This window comes from Lepisosteus oculatus, unplaced genomic scaffold (genome assembly GCF_040954835.1).
Source record: "Lepisosteus oculatus isolate fLepOcu1 unplaced genomic scaffold, fLepOcu1.hap2 HAP2_SCAFFOLD_269, whole genome shotgun sequence".
Lineage (NCBI taxonomy): Eukaryota > Metazoa > Chordata > Actinopteri > Semionotiformes > Lepisosteidae > Lepisosteus > Lepisosteus oculatus.
The window spans coordinates 28109-46370 of NW_027167803.1; the positions used below are offsets into that span (position 1 = coordinate 28109).

At 44.7% G+C, this 18262-nt stretch overlaps 3 non-coding genes across 3 annotated transcripts; 1 reads left to right on the forward strand and 2 right to left on the reverse strand.

Annotated features, from left to right (window-relative positions):
• Positions 1–536: 536 nt before the first annotated feature.
• LOC138227199 (U4 spliceosomal RNA) lies at positions 537–678 on the reverse strand. The gene has a single exon (XR_011184871.1). It is a non-coding gene; the product is annotated as a U4 spliceosomal RNA (small nuclear RNA).
• A 2246-nt stretch (positions 679–2924) lies between these two features.
• On the forward strand, positions 2925–2996 carry trnag-ucc (transfer RNA glycine (anticodon UCC)). The gene has a single exon. It is a non-coding gene; the product is annotated as a tRNA-Gly (tRNA).
• Positions 2997–16571: 13575 nt separating this feature from the next.
• On the reverse strand, positions 16572–16645 carry trnai-aau (transfer RNA isoleucine (anticodon AAU)). Its single transcript has one exon. It is a non-coding gene; the product is annotated as a tRNA-Ile (tRNA).
• Positions 16646–18262: the final 1617 nt, after the last annotated feature.

Consider the following 18262-nt stretch of genomic DNA (forward strand, 5'->3'; position numbering starts at 1 on the left):
ATGCATAAATATTTCTGATAAAGTTAGGTTGTGTACTTTTGTCCAACTGAGCAATCTTGCTTTCATAAAATATACCAACATTTTAATGACTGATGATTAACATGCTGTAATACACAGTTCAAAATTAAAGGCTCAAATGCTGTACATGAGAGGTTAAGCTCCCCCTGGCGGTTTTACAAGGCGACGCCGGATAGTTAGTCACGTGACACACGTGAACCGCGTGATACCCCGGTGGGCGTGTCGCGGTATGCCGCGAAATACCTCACCCATTTTGAATGGCTGCATCTGTACAGTAAAAAGCCTCAGGCACTGTGTTAGATGTGTTTTCGACGTTATATATGCGTTTGTTAATGTCGTCAATTTTACGGTTGCAATTCGACGTTGATTATACTTCGAGGCGACGTATATATACGTATAGCCGTAATTTCGCCGTAAATATACGTATATTCGACGAATCAATGCCCACTGGGAACAAGCTCGCTTCTTTCTACCATGATGTCACCATGACCAAATCTGTCTTTAAACACCTTGCTCAGTCTCTAACGAGACTGTCAAAAATTGCTTTCGCCGATTGTATTGCAAACCGGCGGAAGCGGGGTATTGGGAAAAGTTTTCAACTAGCAATAATCCCGCCTCGGCTAAACCTCACAGGCTACGATAGTGCCACTGCGCAAAGCTGACGGTTGCCAGGCAACCGCGGGGATCCTATGGAAATCGTTATCAATCGTCTCATGGCATGTCGTTGCTGTAACGCTTCATATTTGTCGTCTTCTTCTAGCTTGAGGTTTTGAAGAATTTCATGACAGACAAGGGCTCCGTTGGGAACAAAGAAACCCGTTGATTCTTTTCAGCAGCAGAAATACAACCCTTTAAATACAAGATGACAGAACAATGACGAAGGGCATGCCGGGAGGAACTCATGCACTACAGAGGAAAGGGGGCGGGCACGTACAGTTCACATTCAAGCCACAAGTACTCTTCTCGGATGTTGCACAAACAAATCCTAACGTCTTGAAAGCATTGCGGCATGTTTGTGTCCCACTTCCCGTGGCTGCAGGATGACTGACATGAACGGACAAACACAATCTGTGGCGTTTAGCGTGACATAGTCTTGCAGGCATCGTGCTGTCTCACTGCAATACTATACCGCTGGAGGAAACAGTCCATCTGGCCATGAAACTGATTTGAACGTCTAGCTACAGCAACTAACAATATCATGATTTATTCAGGATGTGTGGAATCAGCACGTCCCGGAGACAGCTTCCGAAATCGTGAGCATTCTCTGGTGGTAGGGGCGTTCAAGATGGCGCTCAGGTGGGAGGTAAAGTTTAGTGGTTGAGGATTTTTTTTGAGTTTTTCATGACCTGAATGTTAATTTTTGCTTTTTTTGACTACAGAAAAATAAGGACTTAACACTACTTGTTTAAACTTCAGTTATAATTGAAAGAAAAAAAAACGTTTTTTTTTAGGTTTAAGAATTTCGATATGAGTAACACTGGGAAAAGAAAAGAGAGTGCTGGGTCTTCGAAGGAGAAGTCTAAGAAACCTCAATCGTATATGTATAGCACTACAAGAAAATTGATGGCAACTAAAGGGAAAAGTGAAGCAGCTGGAGGGGACGTGGAAAGAGTGCTGGAGATGCGCTCGTACGCGAGCGTTCGCAGCCCAAGTGAGACTCAGCTGCCAGAGGAAGAGCCGGAGTCCCTGCCCAGCACACCTGTGAAAACCCCGGCAGCCAAGAGAGGAAGGGGCGACCTGACGCTGGAGGAGCTCCAGACCAACATCTTCAACATGATGGCACAGAGCATGGGTGAGCTGAAGGAAATGATTTGATCTAATACAGTTGCAATCGAAAGTCTTAAAAAGTCCATGGACTGTGTGTTTAAAGAGGTTGAAGACTTAAAGAGTGAAGTAAAAGTTCTTAAACAAGTAAATACCAAACAAGAAAAGCATATTAAAGAACTTGAATTGAAAGTGAACGATGTAGATAGATACCGTCGATGATGGAATTTAAAATTATTTGGAGTTAAAGAGGAACGTGATAAGGACCTTGTTGCAATAGTGAAGGGTATCTGTAAAAGGACCCTGCCGGACCAGGAGGACGTAATATCGGCCATTGACTTTGTTCACAGGCTCGGGAGAGCGAACATGTCTGGGCAAGTGCGCCCCAGATCGATTATAATACAGTTCACCAAGAGGACGGCGAGGGACATGCTGTGGCGAGCGGCGAGGGGGAATGAGTATTTGAATGGGAACAAACTGAGGTTTGCAGAGGACCTGTCTGCCGCGGACAGGAGTACCAGGAACCAGCTGTGGCCCCAGGTTGAAGCTGCCAGAAGAGAGGGGAGGAGAGCCTACTTTGTGGGAGCGAGGGCCTTTGTGGACGGGAAGGAGATTTGCTCCCAGTGACTGCTCAGTTAATGATTATGTTTGGTTATATTTGTTATACCAGTATATACTAGTGTTTCTTTAGTGTTAGTTTGGAATGGTGTAGTTAAGTGTTAAGGACTGTTATAGTTCTGGTTCTTTGAAAAACTCAATAGTTTAGACAGTCTTAGAGTTAGTTATTTGCTTTTGTGTATGTCTTTTTCATGAATGCCAGAGGTACTCGAAATGTTGTTAAAAGAAAAACTGTGTGCTGAGTTTTATTTTTTACAGGAAACGCATGCATGTTGAAACTAAAGTTTATAAATAATTGAGAAATATTAAAGCAAGGAAAATATGATATGTGTAAAATATACAATTTGATCACATAATTACTTAATTACCTCTGGTAGTTAAATGCTTTTTTCTGCTGCGTTTTTTTTCTCTTGTACATGACTCTGATCCTCTTGTTGTATTTGTATTTGTAAATTCTATGTTTAATAAAAAAAAAATTAAAAAAAGCATTCTCTGGTGGTGTCCTGCAGGCTTCCTGTGGGTGTGCGTTGATGGTATAGTGGTGAGCATAGCTGTCTTCCAAGCAGTTGACCCGGGTTCGATTCCCGGCCAACGCAGTGGCGAATGTTTTCAAATGCTGTCATGAGCCTTGGATTGTGACTAGCAAAGCGAAGCCTTTTGAAAGAGCTAAAGCACTGAAAAACGGAATTGAGGGAGAATCTTACAGGGGATTCTGAGCGGTGTCTGCATACACGCAGTCCGATACGGGTGCTGAAAGCTTGAGCTACTCTCAATGTCATGCTGGCTTTCCCCGGAGTAAATCTGTTACATTGAAAGAATGCTTCTCGCAGGTTCAAAAAGGGACCCTTGTTAATTGGAGAAATCAATGATTTCGAATGAATTCTGTATGCGTTAAAAGACAGCTATACACAGAAAACATGCAGGACACTGCTCATGATGTTTCCCGAGCCGAAACACAGTGAGTTTTTTCAAGCCATCTGACAAAGCCCGCCCACTGAAAACTGCAGCAGATCGTGTAAAGACGTTCAACTTTGTAACTACTGCACGCACAGGAAGCAGAATAAATTCCTCTTTTCAAACTGTCAAAGGTTTGCTTTACGAACGCCGCAGGACATCGCACAATCTCTTTTGAACAGGGACAAACGATTTCTTATGGGGCGCAGTAAGTACTGTTACTGTCACTGCTCGATACCGACGTTGGCCTACTATACCATGTTCAGCCACTGCTAGAAAATGTACGGCTCTAGCACCAGAGCAAACAACAGGAGGGCCGATGTCGAACAGGCACACGTGTCAGACATGGAGAGCGATGAGAATGGGATTCGAACCCATGCCTGCAGAGCACAATGGATTAGCAGTCCATCACCTTAACCACTCAGCCACCTTGTCGACGAAACTGGGCTGTCCGGACATGGGTTGGCGCGCTCCAGATGATCTTTTTCTTTTTTTCCCCACGTACTCGAGGGTCATTTTCCTGTTCCACATGTGATTTCAACATTTTCCTTGGGAGATGTCAAGCCAGCAAGCCACTGCTGTGGTTCAGTGGCCAGTGTGGAGTTCAGTGGCCCTGTTGTACACAGAAAGCACATTGAGCTCCTTGGACATGAAAAGTTCCAGATAAAAGCCATTTGTCATCCTTTCTCTTGGTGTCGATGTTGCTATTGTATGTAAAGGTGGCAACTTGCTCAGCGAGCAGGCGGAGCACACACCGAATGCAGATGTGTCTGAGTGGTGTGTCCAAGTGGCTGCAAAAGGACAACACTCCCGGGGCGCCGTGGCTTAGTTGGTTAAAGCGCCTGTCTAGTAAATAGGAGATCCCCGCCTACGGCTAGACTTAATTAAATGCAAGTATTCATTTCCTGTCTTTAACGCGACTTGTTTTTCTTAAAATGGATGCAACTTGCAAAACATGAAATACAAGCCTTGCTAATCAGCGCTAGCGGCTGGCAAAAAAAAGGAGTCAGCTATTTTTTTTTCTTTAACCTTAACCCTGCTAACGGAGAAGAGTTAAACGACCGAGTCTATGCAGCTTAAACGGTGCGCAAGTCGGGTTCTTAGCTGAAAGGGTGGTAAATCACGCTCACCCCAGTCCTTAATCTTTTAAAGAGGATACAAAATTGAACCTAGTCGCCACATCACATACATCCTGTTAAATGATAAAAAGGTAACATCTATCCTCGCTCCAGAGTAAATCTCACGTTGAGGGCATCTTTTTTTTCACTTTACCGTGAGTCGGGCTCGGCTGCACAGAGGAGAGAGCAGAGCAATGAGGTCACAGGGACAGGGGAGTCACACGCTGGCGGATTGAATACGCGGAAGATCACTGAGGGATCCACAGTATGTGGACCCTCCGTTCGCCATCAGTCCACACTCCGGACTCTGAATCCTGCCATCCGAGTTAAGATCTCGGCGGAACCTGAGGCGCAGTTCCTTCTTAAAACGTAATCTGGTGAGCATTTCTAGAATCGCACTTGTATAGATGCAGCCTTTAATGTGTTGCTAGGTTAAAATTGATGACTTCTTGTATTTCAGTAGGCAACTGCCCTCTTGATTTTGGATTTAATTTCTTTATTACAGGGGCGCTTTTATGAAGACAGAGTCATGTTCAGGTACTTTGCTTGATGGAGGAAGCTCATTTCGGACTCTGTGATCTGCTCACCTGGAAAGGTCTGCTGTACTACTACAAGAGAGAAGTAGGGTCTGGAAGAAGGGACAATTTTATGATGCTTTGGAAGATAGTTTTTTTTTCTTATACTGAAAATGAAAAGTAGTTGTTTCTATATGGACTCAGTCTTTGGAATTTGTATATTTATACATTTCAGTGAACCCTCAGCCATTCCTTCTGTATTGTAATTCAATTTCTCTTTTGAAATTCCTTCCCCACTTCTAGGACCTGCAGTTGCTGAACTCCACAATGGCTTCTATTGGAAAGTCTGTGACTGAGACCATTATTTATTTAGGAGCAATGAGCAATTCTTATATAAATGCAATAAAATCATTATGCTCAAACTATGAGAGAGAATTTTAAGGATAATTTAAGAAATCAGTCTTAGCTTGTTTCTATACACAGATGGTATTATTTATTTTCAAAGGAAACCCGCGAGGATTCCCCTGGTGTGCAAGATGTGCCTGAATACTTTTGATCAGCTTCCTGCTCACTTCAAGAGGGCGTGTATGAAGCACGCCACGGCAGAAGAGATCAGGTGGCCTCTCAACAGGCGAGGGAGGACATGATGAATCACCTGAAGAACGGGGTCATCGTGGATTACCACAGAATAGAGATCAAAGGACACTTTGTGGGCTTGAAATACAAAGAAAATCATGTTCTATGGGACAAGATAAATACAAAACTTAAGCTTTTATTTTAATTAGATTTATTTATAAAGCATAAGCAATCATTTATTACATTAATATATGTGAAAATAACATTTTAGTATCATACGTTTAGTATATTTAGTCCCTTATGCTGAAAGAAATGATCATAGAACATGACATCTAACCTTACCTGCTGTGTTTTTAATCCCTATTGCTCAATGCACGGTGAAAGTATTGCATACATATGTCTGACAATGAGGAATGGGCCCCTGAGACAGTCATTTGCCTGTTTCACAAATGATCGTATTTTACTAGAGATTCTGTTTGGGATTCAGATGTGCATTCGGACAGCAATCCCTTTCAACAAATGATACGTTCTGGATGAGGTCAAAGGTTCTGGAACACTGTATCTAGGATGTGTTTGCAGAGACTGTGTGTCTCCTGCTTCAACGCAGTGAGAAATAGATGTGCTCCTGTAATTCATTGGTACATGCCCAGGGCAGTAAGCAGTCTGAGGATTTATTTCCAGACGGCATAGAGCAGTGAAGCAGTGAAGTAGTGCAACACACTGGATCATTATATTATTAGAATCTATTCTACTTAAATTATTACATTATACACAATTTGAGTTCATTTTAAAAAGTAAAAGGTAATGAAAGGAATGCATTTTCGTAAGAAAGATAATACCGATATGCATGTGATAATCTTCCTTATATCATGTAGTGCGTCATTTGGACACTTTGTGGGATTGAAATACAAAGAAAATCATGTTCTATGGTACAAGATAAATACAAAACTTAAGCTTTTATTTTAATTAGATTTGTTTATAAAGCATAAGCAATCATTTATTATATTAATATATGTGTGTAGCGGCGAGGCTTATTAATAAGGCAGAATTAAGTGTTCTGAGCCTTCCCAAATGAGGCCCCATTTCTCTGTTCATCTCTGTGGTGCAGCCACAGAGAGACTATTCATGCAGGGTGATTTAAGGTCCTAGGACAGCTCCCAAAGGGGGATGCACTTAGCTAAGCCTGGCTATCATGATCAATGGTCATCCATTGGCGCCTATCTGTCTAGGGAGTGCCAGTTGGACATCTGGACTGCATTACTAAGTGTCAGGACTAAGTGACTCATATCTCACCTTGATCAATCAATCAGGGACTGGTAGGGCCAAGTAACCCACGTGGGACTCTGATGCCCATGGAACTTTCAGCCAATCAATGAGCTGAAGTTCCTCCAGGTAAAAACAGGCAACACAGAGAGCCTGTGAGATTCAGTAAGATTCAGAAGGGAGGATTCAGAGGATTCTGTGGACAATTCTAAAGGGAATTCAAAGGAGAATTCCAGGGCAGGGCGGCCCAGGAGCAGAAGGCTCCCAAGGGCAGGACATTCTCGCAGCGCGCCTCCTGACCATCCTGAGACTCAGCCCGGACAACCACGGAACGGCCAGTGTGTCCGAGTGCCAGAACTTTCCTTTGTTCTAAGAGTCTAGAGCGGAGGTTGCCAGAGAATAACCAGAGGATCCACCCGAGGTTAGCACCAGCAGCAGGCCTCGTGAACAGGTCGGAACTGTGGACGGCTGAATCACTATTCAGAACTAGCTCTTCATCAGAAACGAACCGGTCCTCTTCCTGACTTGCTGGGACCCACAGTCATCTTTTCTCCTGTGCACAAACTTTGCTAGTTAAAGCCAACACTAACTAGCCGGTCAGTGAGCATCAGCAGGGCAGCGTCGCAAGCCGCACAGCACAGCCTGGCACGGAGCCAGAGAGCGCGGATTGGACAGCAACAGCCTGCAACTGTTTCTTTGTGCCCGCAGGAAGATCTGAATCCCCAAAGATTGGATGAGTATTCAACTTCAATGCATTACAGCTCAAGAATTCAATTGTTATCCCAACCAGTTGATATCAATTTAATTCCTAAGAGTTATGTACTTGTTTGAGTATCTAATGTAGAAGTTATAACCAAGTTCATTAACGAAACGGTCTTAATGAATGATATACTGAACGTATGTCCTCTTGATATGTGTAACACTTCGTAACTGACTGAATATATATCTTTTGTATTCTGATAACCCTCTCGATAAGATCTGTTAGGTTTACATGCATATTTTATGTATTAATAAATGTATCCTCGTGTATTAGTACCTGTGTGTGCGCGTTGTTTGAGTTATGTCGCATGGTTGGATTCTAAAGCCATCAAAAGAATCAACTTTGTGATTTACTGCTACAATTAATAATTGTCTCAGTAAATGCCCAAACCCTACAGAACTGGTGCCTTCAGAGAGCCACTACATTTAATTTTGCTATGGCAACATTACATATTTTGCGTCCCTGAGCCGGTTTTCTTACATTATTTGGCGTCCCTGGGTGGGCGTGGCAAGACTGAAATGAGTCAACCAAGCGGAATAATTCAATATAAAACGCCGCTGGTTTCATACACAACAATACGGTGTGCTGAAAGCCGAAAGAAAAAAAAGTTCCCCTTGCTCTTTAAGCAGTGCTTGATTGTTTTGTGATCTTTTGCGATCTACCGGGTTGATTGCATACTTGATCTTGTGGTTTTCTGTGGTAAAACTGTGATTTCGTACTTAAAAGTAATACTCTTTAAGTTTAACGATGGTTGCTAAAAGGTCTGAATTCGAGTCGCTATTAAGCACTCTCTCTAGCAGCGACAGGTCTGACCACGATCTCTTCCATATCTCCGTCAGCGGAGAAGCTAGAAGGATAAATCTCCATTCTCTGAGAGAGCTAGCGAAGGACATAGAGAGATTTGACCCCGCAGTGTCAGAGAATAATATCGAGAGTTATATTCAGGACCTCAGGTATACCCTGCAGTATCTGCCAAACGCCACAGAACAGGAGAAAGTGTTTCTGGTCAGGAAAACTACCAGCAGAGCTGTACATGAGTGGATGGCTAGGCAGATGAAATAAGTCTGTAATGATTTTGAGAAGCTTTGTCAAGCACTTATTGAAGAATACAGTGCGTTTATTGACCCGACTGCTGCGATAGCCGCCGCTCTTAACATTAAGCACGAGAGAGCAGAGTCCCCTCGCGAATATTACGAGAGACTTAGACGAACTTATTTTGCAGGGCGAAATGATGAGGGTTGCGAAGAGAACACACATTTCAAGGGTTTATTCATTGCGAATCTCCACCCGTCAGTCAGAAAGATGATCTTAATGCATACAGATTCGTGCAGAAAGCCTGGGAGTATGATGTCCAAAGTCGCTCTGAGCAAAAAGCTGTTAAAGTGACTGTGTTTGCCGTCAGAGCCAGCAGGGTTAATTCCCCCCTGCTCGAAGGAGCACAGGCTCCTGAGCTGGCTAAGCCCCGTTCCAAAGCATGCACACAGGACCGCACCCAGCGTCCTAAGTGCCATGAGAACACCGGGGGAGGGAAAGGGCTAGATAAAGCTGAACAAAAGGATTCAGTAGCCGCCCGCCTGGCCAGGCTTGAACAAGCTTTATTAGGACAGGGACAACCGCTCCCCAAGGCTGCCGTAAGCGTGAATGAGCTGATACTCTCCACTGGAGGAGGCGGAGACCCACCCCCTCTCCCTCCCTCAGTCTATCTGATTGAGCGGAAGGGTTCCTGCCTGGATGAATTCAGCCACTCCCAAGTCAGTGCTGACTCCACCCCTGAAGTCACAGAGCAGGCAGTAAAACACAGAGGAAAAGCAAGTAGCTTTTACCTCAAGGCTGCCATGGGAGATGTCTTACACAGTGAGACACTGATTGACACTGAGGTTGAAAGGTGTTTGATGTCACACGGCAAGCTCAAACGGGTTGAAAAAGAAAAGGGCATGCGACTCAGAGAGGAACCTTTGGTGGATCACCAGAAAGGCAAAGTGTGGAAACAGGTCAAGGCTCCTAAGCCTTCTGTACAGAAGGAAAGGGGGGCCAAGAGGCAGACTGTGCTCACACAGTGCCCACCGAACACAGAAGCCTATGTGGAGATTCCTTCTGTTCCCTCTGGACAAGAAATAAAAATATTTCCTTGTTCCCCGGATATACAGGGAAGTCGTGTCCCGGCCAAAGTCCCAACAGCCTCCATGCCACAGGAGCGGTGCTACAAGCAGCCGCCTGATCCACCAGGTAAAGCACACACCTTTTACATCCCTAAAGAGGAGCAGATCTCCCCACCTGGCGATGAAAAGGAGCTTTCCCTGTGCACCCTGGCACCCAAGAGGGGTCAGGAACACCACCCTGCAGTGGTGGAAGGGATCCAGATGGCAGGAGAGCCGGTTGGTAATGTAGCCCTCACCCTTAGCCCTGAGAGGTCCTCTATTAGTGAGGATCTGCTTGAGCAGCTGTCACAGGGCCACCGCCAGGTGCCCCTGGTGCAACATTCACAGGTTAGACAGGAGGTCCAGCTGGACGCTGAGACTACTGCACTGTGGACACACCTGATCCCAGATGCCGATTCCCTCTGCTGTGACCCAGGGAACCTGCAGTCAGGTAACATTATTTCTCACAACTACCAGGTAGTGAGTGAGACTGACCTGATTGTTCCTGCCTCAACGGCAGGGTTGCCAACACACCCAGTCCCCCAGAAGGGACAGGGAATGAAAGCCGAGCCGGTTTTCTTACAGCCACCAGCTCAGTCTGTCAGTCTGAGTCTGACCAACAGTGGTTCAGCCAGACTGGAGCTGGATGGTCAAGTCACCCGCCTGCCAGTGCAGGACATCGCAAAGAGGGGTGTCAGAATCCCCGCCTGCACTGACATGGGCCTGGTGAGTGATAGTAAGTTCAAAGACAGTGAACTAGCTATCCCAGTACTGGGGCAGCTCCCCGAACCCCTAGCACGGGAAGGGGGGAGCGAGCAGGTGTCCTACACCCACGCCCAGCGAACGATTGTAAACATGCCGATAGAGGGATTCCTCAATCAGGAAGTGTGCAGGGTGGACCTGAACAGTGAGAATGGGGTAACAATCCCAGATCACTCAGGTGCTCCAGATGACCACTCAGCCGAGGGTCAGGCATGCTCCACCGCTGCACCGCCCCCTGCAGGGTTCCTAGAGCACAGGCATGAACAAATCGAAAAAGCAGATGCCCTGGAAAAGGAGGAGCAGCATCAGCAGCTGCGTCAGATCTCCCCATATTTCCAGGATGTTGGTGCCCAACATGCCACAGGGCATACTGAGAAAGACACCATGTACACGCTGCGCCAGCTTAGAAAGGCGACAGTCATTCAGAAGGAGATGACTGGGATCAGCCACCCGAAAAGACTTTTGGGAGGACTGATTGCTGTTGCACGTTTGCTTTTTTCTGGTAGGTTTGTGTGCTACTGGCACTCTCACCCTGACTGCCCCAAGAAGGCAGGGGTCAGAGATGCCGGAGGGTAGTGACAGACTGTATCGACAGCAGCAAAAGTTGGAAAGGGAAAACCCTACAGGCAATTTCCTATGCAACAGGGTTAAACCTTATTCCCCAACCAGTGGACATGATTGTTGGTGTTATACAGTGGGTTTATGCTTGTGTGCAACAGGCCAGAATGTTGACACAAGACCTATTAAGGGAGCTTAGTGCCACTGTAGCCAGTCTAACCACGGCACGATTCCCAACCCACTTGATTCCACTCTTCTCAGTAGAGGAGTATGTGACATTAACCCCATCGCTCATAGCTCACCCAGAAGGCAATCCAAGATTGAATTTGGTTCCAAATCTTGAGACGGGTATGGCTACCAAAGCTATCCATTGGCTGTGTCTAAACGATTCACCAATGAAGGGTGTAAAGCTACTAACGAGCAGAGGGAGGTTAATGAACCCCATGAAGAGCAGGTAGGAAGTAAATGGCTGGTCAGCACACCACATTTAACTGACACTATGACTTGTGACAGGCATGATACAGCTACCACAATGCAGCTACCTAATCAAACAGTTTTCCTGCAAGTTCCTGAGGAGGCCATAGTACAGCATGGTAACTTAACACTGTACGGTCTGGAACCAGACAACATAAGACCAAACTTGAGGTCATGGATGCCTTCAGGTGCCACACTATTGAATTGGATAGAAATCCAAGAAACAGTAAGCCCTGAAGAGGTACAGGTAGTTAGTTTGCTTTAATGGAACAAACCTCCAAACCACCCTAGCAGATACCCAACACAGGTGTTGTGGTTTATCGCGGGGCTGGGAACAGGAACTGGTTACATTTTAACACTGCTGCTGGGAAGCTGGATCATGACTGACAGTGTACTCTGAATGCTGTACTCTTGCATCAAAATGTAATCTGGGTAGCATGAATGAGTCAAAGGTAGCATGTCAAAAGAAAGGAAGTGATTTCTCCCCAAATATCTACTACAGAGGTATCAGATATTGACAGTGAACTTCCTGATGTGTAATTCCTAGACCTAGATAATGTCTCCTACCGTGTTTATACATACTCCAGATGTTATTCATCCTGTTTGTATCCAACACTGGTTCCGGTATGAATTCTCGAGGAGTAATGTGGACATTTAAGATTAATGTTCTAATGGCAAGGGACATCACTTAACTCTGTTTTGTTTTGAAGGCAACAACGCCTCAGGACCTCGTGACCTTCAAAAAGGGGGGATATGTAGCGGCGAGGCTTATTAATAAGGCAGAATTAAGTGTTCTGAGCCTTCCCAAATGAGGCCCCATTTCTCTGTTCATCTCTGTGGTGCAGCCACAGAGAAACTGTTCTGCAGGGTGATTTAAGGTCCTAGGACAGCTCCCAAAGGGGGATGCACTTAGCTAAGCCTGGCTATCATGATCAATGGTCATCCATTGGCGCCTATCTGTCTAGGGAGTGCCAGTTGGACATCTGGACTGCATTACTAAGTGTCAGGACTAAGTGACTCATATCTCACCTTGATCAATCAATCAGGGACTGGTAGGGCCGAGTAACCCACGTGGGACTCTGGTGCCTATGGAACTTTCAGCCAATCAATGAGCTGTTCCTCCAGGTAAAAACAGGCAACACAGAGAGCCTGTGAGATTCAGTAAGATTCAGAAGGGAGGATTCAGAGGATTCTGTGGACAATTCTAAAGGGAATTCAAAGGAGAATTCCAGGGCAGGACGGCCCAGGAGCAGAAGGCTCCCAAGGGCAGGACATTCTCGCAGCGCGCCTCCTGACCATCCTGAGACTCAGCCCGGACAACCACGGAACGGCCAGTGTGTCCGAGTGCCAGAACTTTCCTTTGTTCTAAGAGTCTAGAGCGGAGGTTGCCAGAGAATAACCAGAGGATCCACCCGAGGTTAGCACCAGCAGCAGGCCTTGTGAACAGGTCGGAACTGTGGACAGCTGAATCACTATTCAGAACTAGCTCTTCATCAGAAACGAACCGGTCCTCTTCCTGACTTGCTGGGACCCACAGTCATCTTTTCTCCTGTGCACAAACTTTGCTAGTTAAAGCCCACAGTGAGCATCAGCAGCGCAGCGTCGCAAGCCGCACAGCACAGCCTGGCACGGAGCCAGAGAGCGCGGATTGGACAGCAACAGCCTGCAACTGTTTCTTTGTGCCCGCAGGAAGATCTGAATCCACAAAGATTGGATGAGTATTCAACTTCAATGCATTACAGCTCGAGAATTCAATTGTTATCCCAACCAGTTGATATCAATTTAATTCCTAAGAGTTATGTACTTGTTTGAGTATCTAATGTAGAAGTTATAACCAAGTTCATTAACGAAACGGTCTTAATGAATGATATACTGAACGTATGTCCTCTTGATATGTGTAACACTTCGTAACTGACTGAATATATATCTTTTGCATTCTGATAACCCTCTCGATAAGATCTGTTAGGTTTACATGCATATTTTATGTATTAATAAATGTATCCTCGTGTATTAGTACCTGTGTGTGCGCGTTGTTTGAGTTATGTCACATGGTTGGATTCTAAAGCCATCAAAAGAATCAACTTTGTGATTTACTGCTACAATTAATAATTGTCTCAGTAAATGCCCAAACCCTACAGAACTGGTGCCTTCAGAGAGCCACTACATTTAATTTTGCTATGGCAACATTACATATTTGGCGTCCCTGAGCCGGTTTTCTTACATGTGAAAATAACATTTTAGCATCATATTATTACATACAGGTCTCTAGCTTCAACACAGTGATATATATATATACTCAGTGATTTATTGGTACATGCCCAGGTCAATAATCAGAATGAGGATTTATTTCCAGACGGGCTACAGGTAGTGTTGTGAAATACTTCAACACACTGGATCGCAGATTTAGACCCCCTGCACTCTTACTCCTTAAAAACCAAAGAAATGAAGATATGTAGCAATCACATTGCAACAGGGCTGACAGTGACTTAATGCTTATACTAGTGGACTTCTGGTACCTTTAGGGTACGGTGTTCCCTGAAGGGCTCTCAAACCCCGCATTTCAGATGCCTAGCTGTTTCGCTGATGTGTTGCACCTCAGAATCACTTTTAAACCTTACCTCTGGTATCTTTAATCCCTATTGCTCAACGCATGGTGAAAGTATTGCATAAATGTGTCTGAAAATGAGCAATGGGCACCTGAGAGACTCATTTGCCTGTTTCACAAATGATCATATTTGACTAGAGATTCTGTTTGGGATTCAGTTGTGCATTCTGACAGCAATCGCTTTCAAAAAACGATACATTCTGGATGAGGTCAAGGTGCAGGAACACTGTATTTAGGATGTGTTTGCACTTATTCTGTGTCTCTAGCTTCAACACAGCGATATATGTATATGCTCACTGATTTTTTGGTACATGCCCAGGGCAATAATCATTATGAGGATTTATTTCCTGATGTGCTAGGGGTAGTGTTGTGAAATACTTCAACACACTGGATCGCAGGTTTAAACCGCCTGCACTCTTACTCCTTAAAAACCAACAAATGCAGATATGTAGCAATCATATTGTAGCAGACACTCATTTGCCTGTTTCACAAATGATCATATTTTACTAGAGATTCTGTTTGGGATCCGGATGTGCATTCTGACAGCAATCTCCTTATCGCGGCTTTGCCCTTCTTGCCTCTTTGGACAATATCTCCATCTTGTGGTCGTTGTTGGTAATGTCTAGACAACATCTCCATCTTGTGGTCGTTGTTGGTAATGTCTTCTTATGCCCTTTTTTATTTTAATTCTCTATTAGTTGATTCTAGAATCAATACAATGGAGATGAAAACATCAGTTTTATAGCAGACAATATGACATTATTTATAGTCCAATTAGAAACTTATTACCCTGTTTTTAACATAATAACAAATTAAAATTGATTAAAACTAAGTTTGGAACACCAGGGAACATAACAAATGATTTTTTGGAAAACCATGAGGTTCTCTGTGTCCAATGCCTGCAAGGGGAGAAAGCTAGAATCCTTTGATTTTTTCAAAATTTGAAAATAAACATCATATAACAACAGCTTTCATTCCTAGGAGTGAAAAATAACCATTTTTGAAGACATAGTAGTTTCTAAAACACTACAATAAAGTTAAAAACATCAGTTTTATATTACATTATTTTTAGTGAAATTAGTCATTTTTTGCACTATTTTTAATAAAATATCTAATTAAAAGTGATTAAAATTAAGTTTGGAACAACAAGGAACACACAAAAAAAAGATTTTTAGGAAAACCATGAGGTCCTCTGTGCCCAATGCCTGCAAGAGGAGAAAGCTAGAATCCTAAAAAAAAGTTATCAATTCTAGAGCCTAAGAGGAAAACAAGACAAATGTATATCTCCAAATAATTTTATGTGCTTCAGAAGAGCCCAGGAAAGTTTTTTGCATACATGAAACCACGCCCGTTTGCACATAAGCAGACATGGTTGCACACACGACTGCATGAAAGCACACGTGCATGCGAAGTCATCCTGTTGAGCATTTGAAAAGCCGCACCACGCCGCACTTGAAATAGCTCTTACATTAGTGGTAGACGCAGGAATCGCCTTTTTATTTACGCTCTTACCAACGCGATGGAAAGCAAAACAAAGCAAAGCAGAGCAAAACAAAACGAACAAACGAAAACCCTCACGTCCCGCACTTGCATATAACGCTGTTACGTGCCCAAGCGGTATTGTACGTCATCCTAGCACTGCACCCCGGGGCGTAAGGTATATGGGAACGAGCACACGCCACGAATCGTCTCGAATCACTCCCTACAGCTGTAAGGCGCCTTGAAGCCTGCACCCCCAACATTCTTCTTTGCGCATCTGTGAAAGGTAAACTCTTGAGCAAACTCTGAACCAGCTCTAAGGAAACTAATCTGATTAGACGTTACTTTGACTCATCTTTTTACTCTCAGTGCTGGATTGCTCAAACTCCAGCTAGGGTTAGGTTTAACATTCCCACACTACTTAGACACTTTGTTTACGCTCAGTGCTGGATTTTGGGAACTTCAGGACGAGTGGGAATTTTCTCCTATCTGTCAATTCTGTTTTGTTTTGGAGACTCTTGGCTGCCTATATTGTACAGTGCAGCGTGAAGGAAACATTTTCCAAAACTGTGTCAGCTCAAAAGTTGTAAGAAAACCTCTCCAGCTGCTTTACCTCTCTTCATTTTTGTCATTTAATGTGACAATCGATGTATAACTGGAGCCTCACATATGCAAATGGTGAGGCTCCAGTTCGACACCACTTTACAGTATATGACAAAAGCATGGCAGACTGTGCCGGACCAGCTGGTAACTTCCGCTTATTTTGACCATATTAAACATTGGAAATCTTCCCACTTGCATTTGTGACACTTGATTTTGGCTCCACCTAAGACACTCTTAAATCTTCAAACACTTTTCTCTTCTCCCGCAACACTCTTGTCTGTCGGCACTGTGTGGCAGCGTTGCAGGACAACCCATCTCACCACGGAAAGGAACCTAACAGCTTTGGTAAGAGAGGAGAAAAAGACATGGCCCGTACGGGGCTCGAACCCGCGACCTTGGCGTTATTAGCACCACGCTCTAACCAACTGAGCTAACCGGCCTCAGGACAGTGCCCCTCTCTGTGCTGCAAAAAATCGAACTCAGGGAATTTCTTTTGTCCTCCTTTGAATAGAAAGCCGTGTAATTCAGTGTACGGGCTTTCTCATGCAGTTTCATGGTTTCACAGCATTATTCAGCTGATTTTAAATGTACCTAAAGGAGAAACATTATTGAAGACCATCAATTACCAAGAGCTTTTGTCAAAGGTTTTGGTGGTCATTTTTAATGACCACAGAGCACTATGACCTCGGTTTTACATCTCATCCAAAAGACAGCGCCCTTTTACAACACAGCTTCTCCGTCTGGAGATTGGGACCCGCACAGACCTCAGGGTGAGCGCCTCCCCGCTGGCCCCATTAACACCACTTCCAGCTGGAAGCTTTGTTTTTCCCTGTAGCTCACCCTCATCCAGGTACTGACCTGGCTCACACCTGCTTAGCTTCAGTGGGTTTTCAGTTGCGAGTTGCAAAAGTTGGAGCCGTTCGCTGCAAAAGCCACTGCATTGGCCAGGAATCGAAACCAAGCCTCCTGCGTGGCAGGCAAGAGTTCTAACAATGAACCACCAATGCTCAATGCCTGTACCTTCAAAAAAGACGCTTTTTTGGTGCTGTGTGCAAAAAGCGTCGACATCTACTTCCAGCTGCAAAATGCCATCCGCGGACGCTGTGAATTTATTTATTTAGACACCGCTCAGAATCCCCTGTAAGATTCTCCTTCAATTCCGTTTTGCAGTGCTTTAGCTCTTTCAAAAGGCTTCGCTTTGCTAGTCACAATCCAAGGCTTGTGACAGCATTTGAAAACACTTGCCACTGCGTTGGCTGGGAATCGAACCCGGGTTAACTGCTTGGAAGGTAGCTATGCTCACCACTATACCACCAACACATGCCCGGGGGAGCCCTCCAGGACACCACCAGAGAATGCTCACGATTTCAGAAGCTGTCTCCGGGACGTGCTGATTCCACACATCCTGAATAAATCATGTTATTGTTAGTTGCTGTAGCTAGACGTTCAAATGAGTTTCATGGCCAGATGGACTGTTTCCTCAAGTGGTATAGTATTGCAGTAAGACAGCACGATGCCTGCAAGACTATGTCACGCTAAACGCCACAGATTGTGTTTGTCCGTTCGTGTCAGTCGTCCTGCAGCCACGGGAAGTGGGACACAAACATGCTGCAATGCTTTCAAGACATTAGGATTTGTTTGTGCAACATCCGAGAAGAGTACTTGTGGCTTGAATGTGACTGAGCAAGGTGTTTAAAGACAGAGACTGAAAACTGTTAAAGGATGAGTCAAAGTAACGTCTAATCGGATTAGTTTCCTTAGAGCTGGTTCAGAGTTTGCTCAAGAGTTTACCTTTCACAGATGCGCAAAGAAGAATGTTGGGGGTGCACGCTTCAAGGCGCCTTACAGCTGTAGGGAGTGATTTCAGACGATTCGTGGCGTGTGCTCATTCCCATATACCGTACGCCCCGGGGTGCAGTGCTAGGATGACGTACAATACCGCTTGGGCACGTAACGGCGTTATATGCAAGTGCGGGACGTGAGGGTTTTGCGTTTGTTCGTTTTGTTTTGCTCTGCTTTGCTTTGTTTTGCTTTCCATCGCGTTGGTAAGAGCGTAA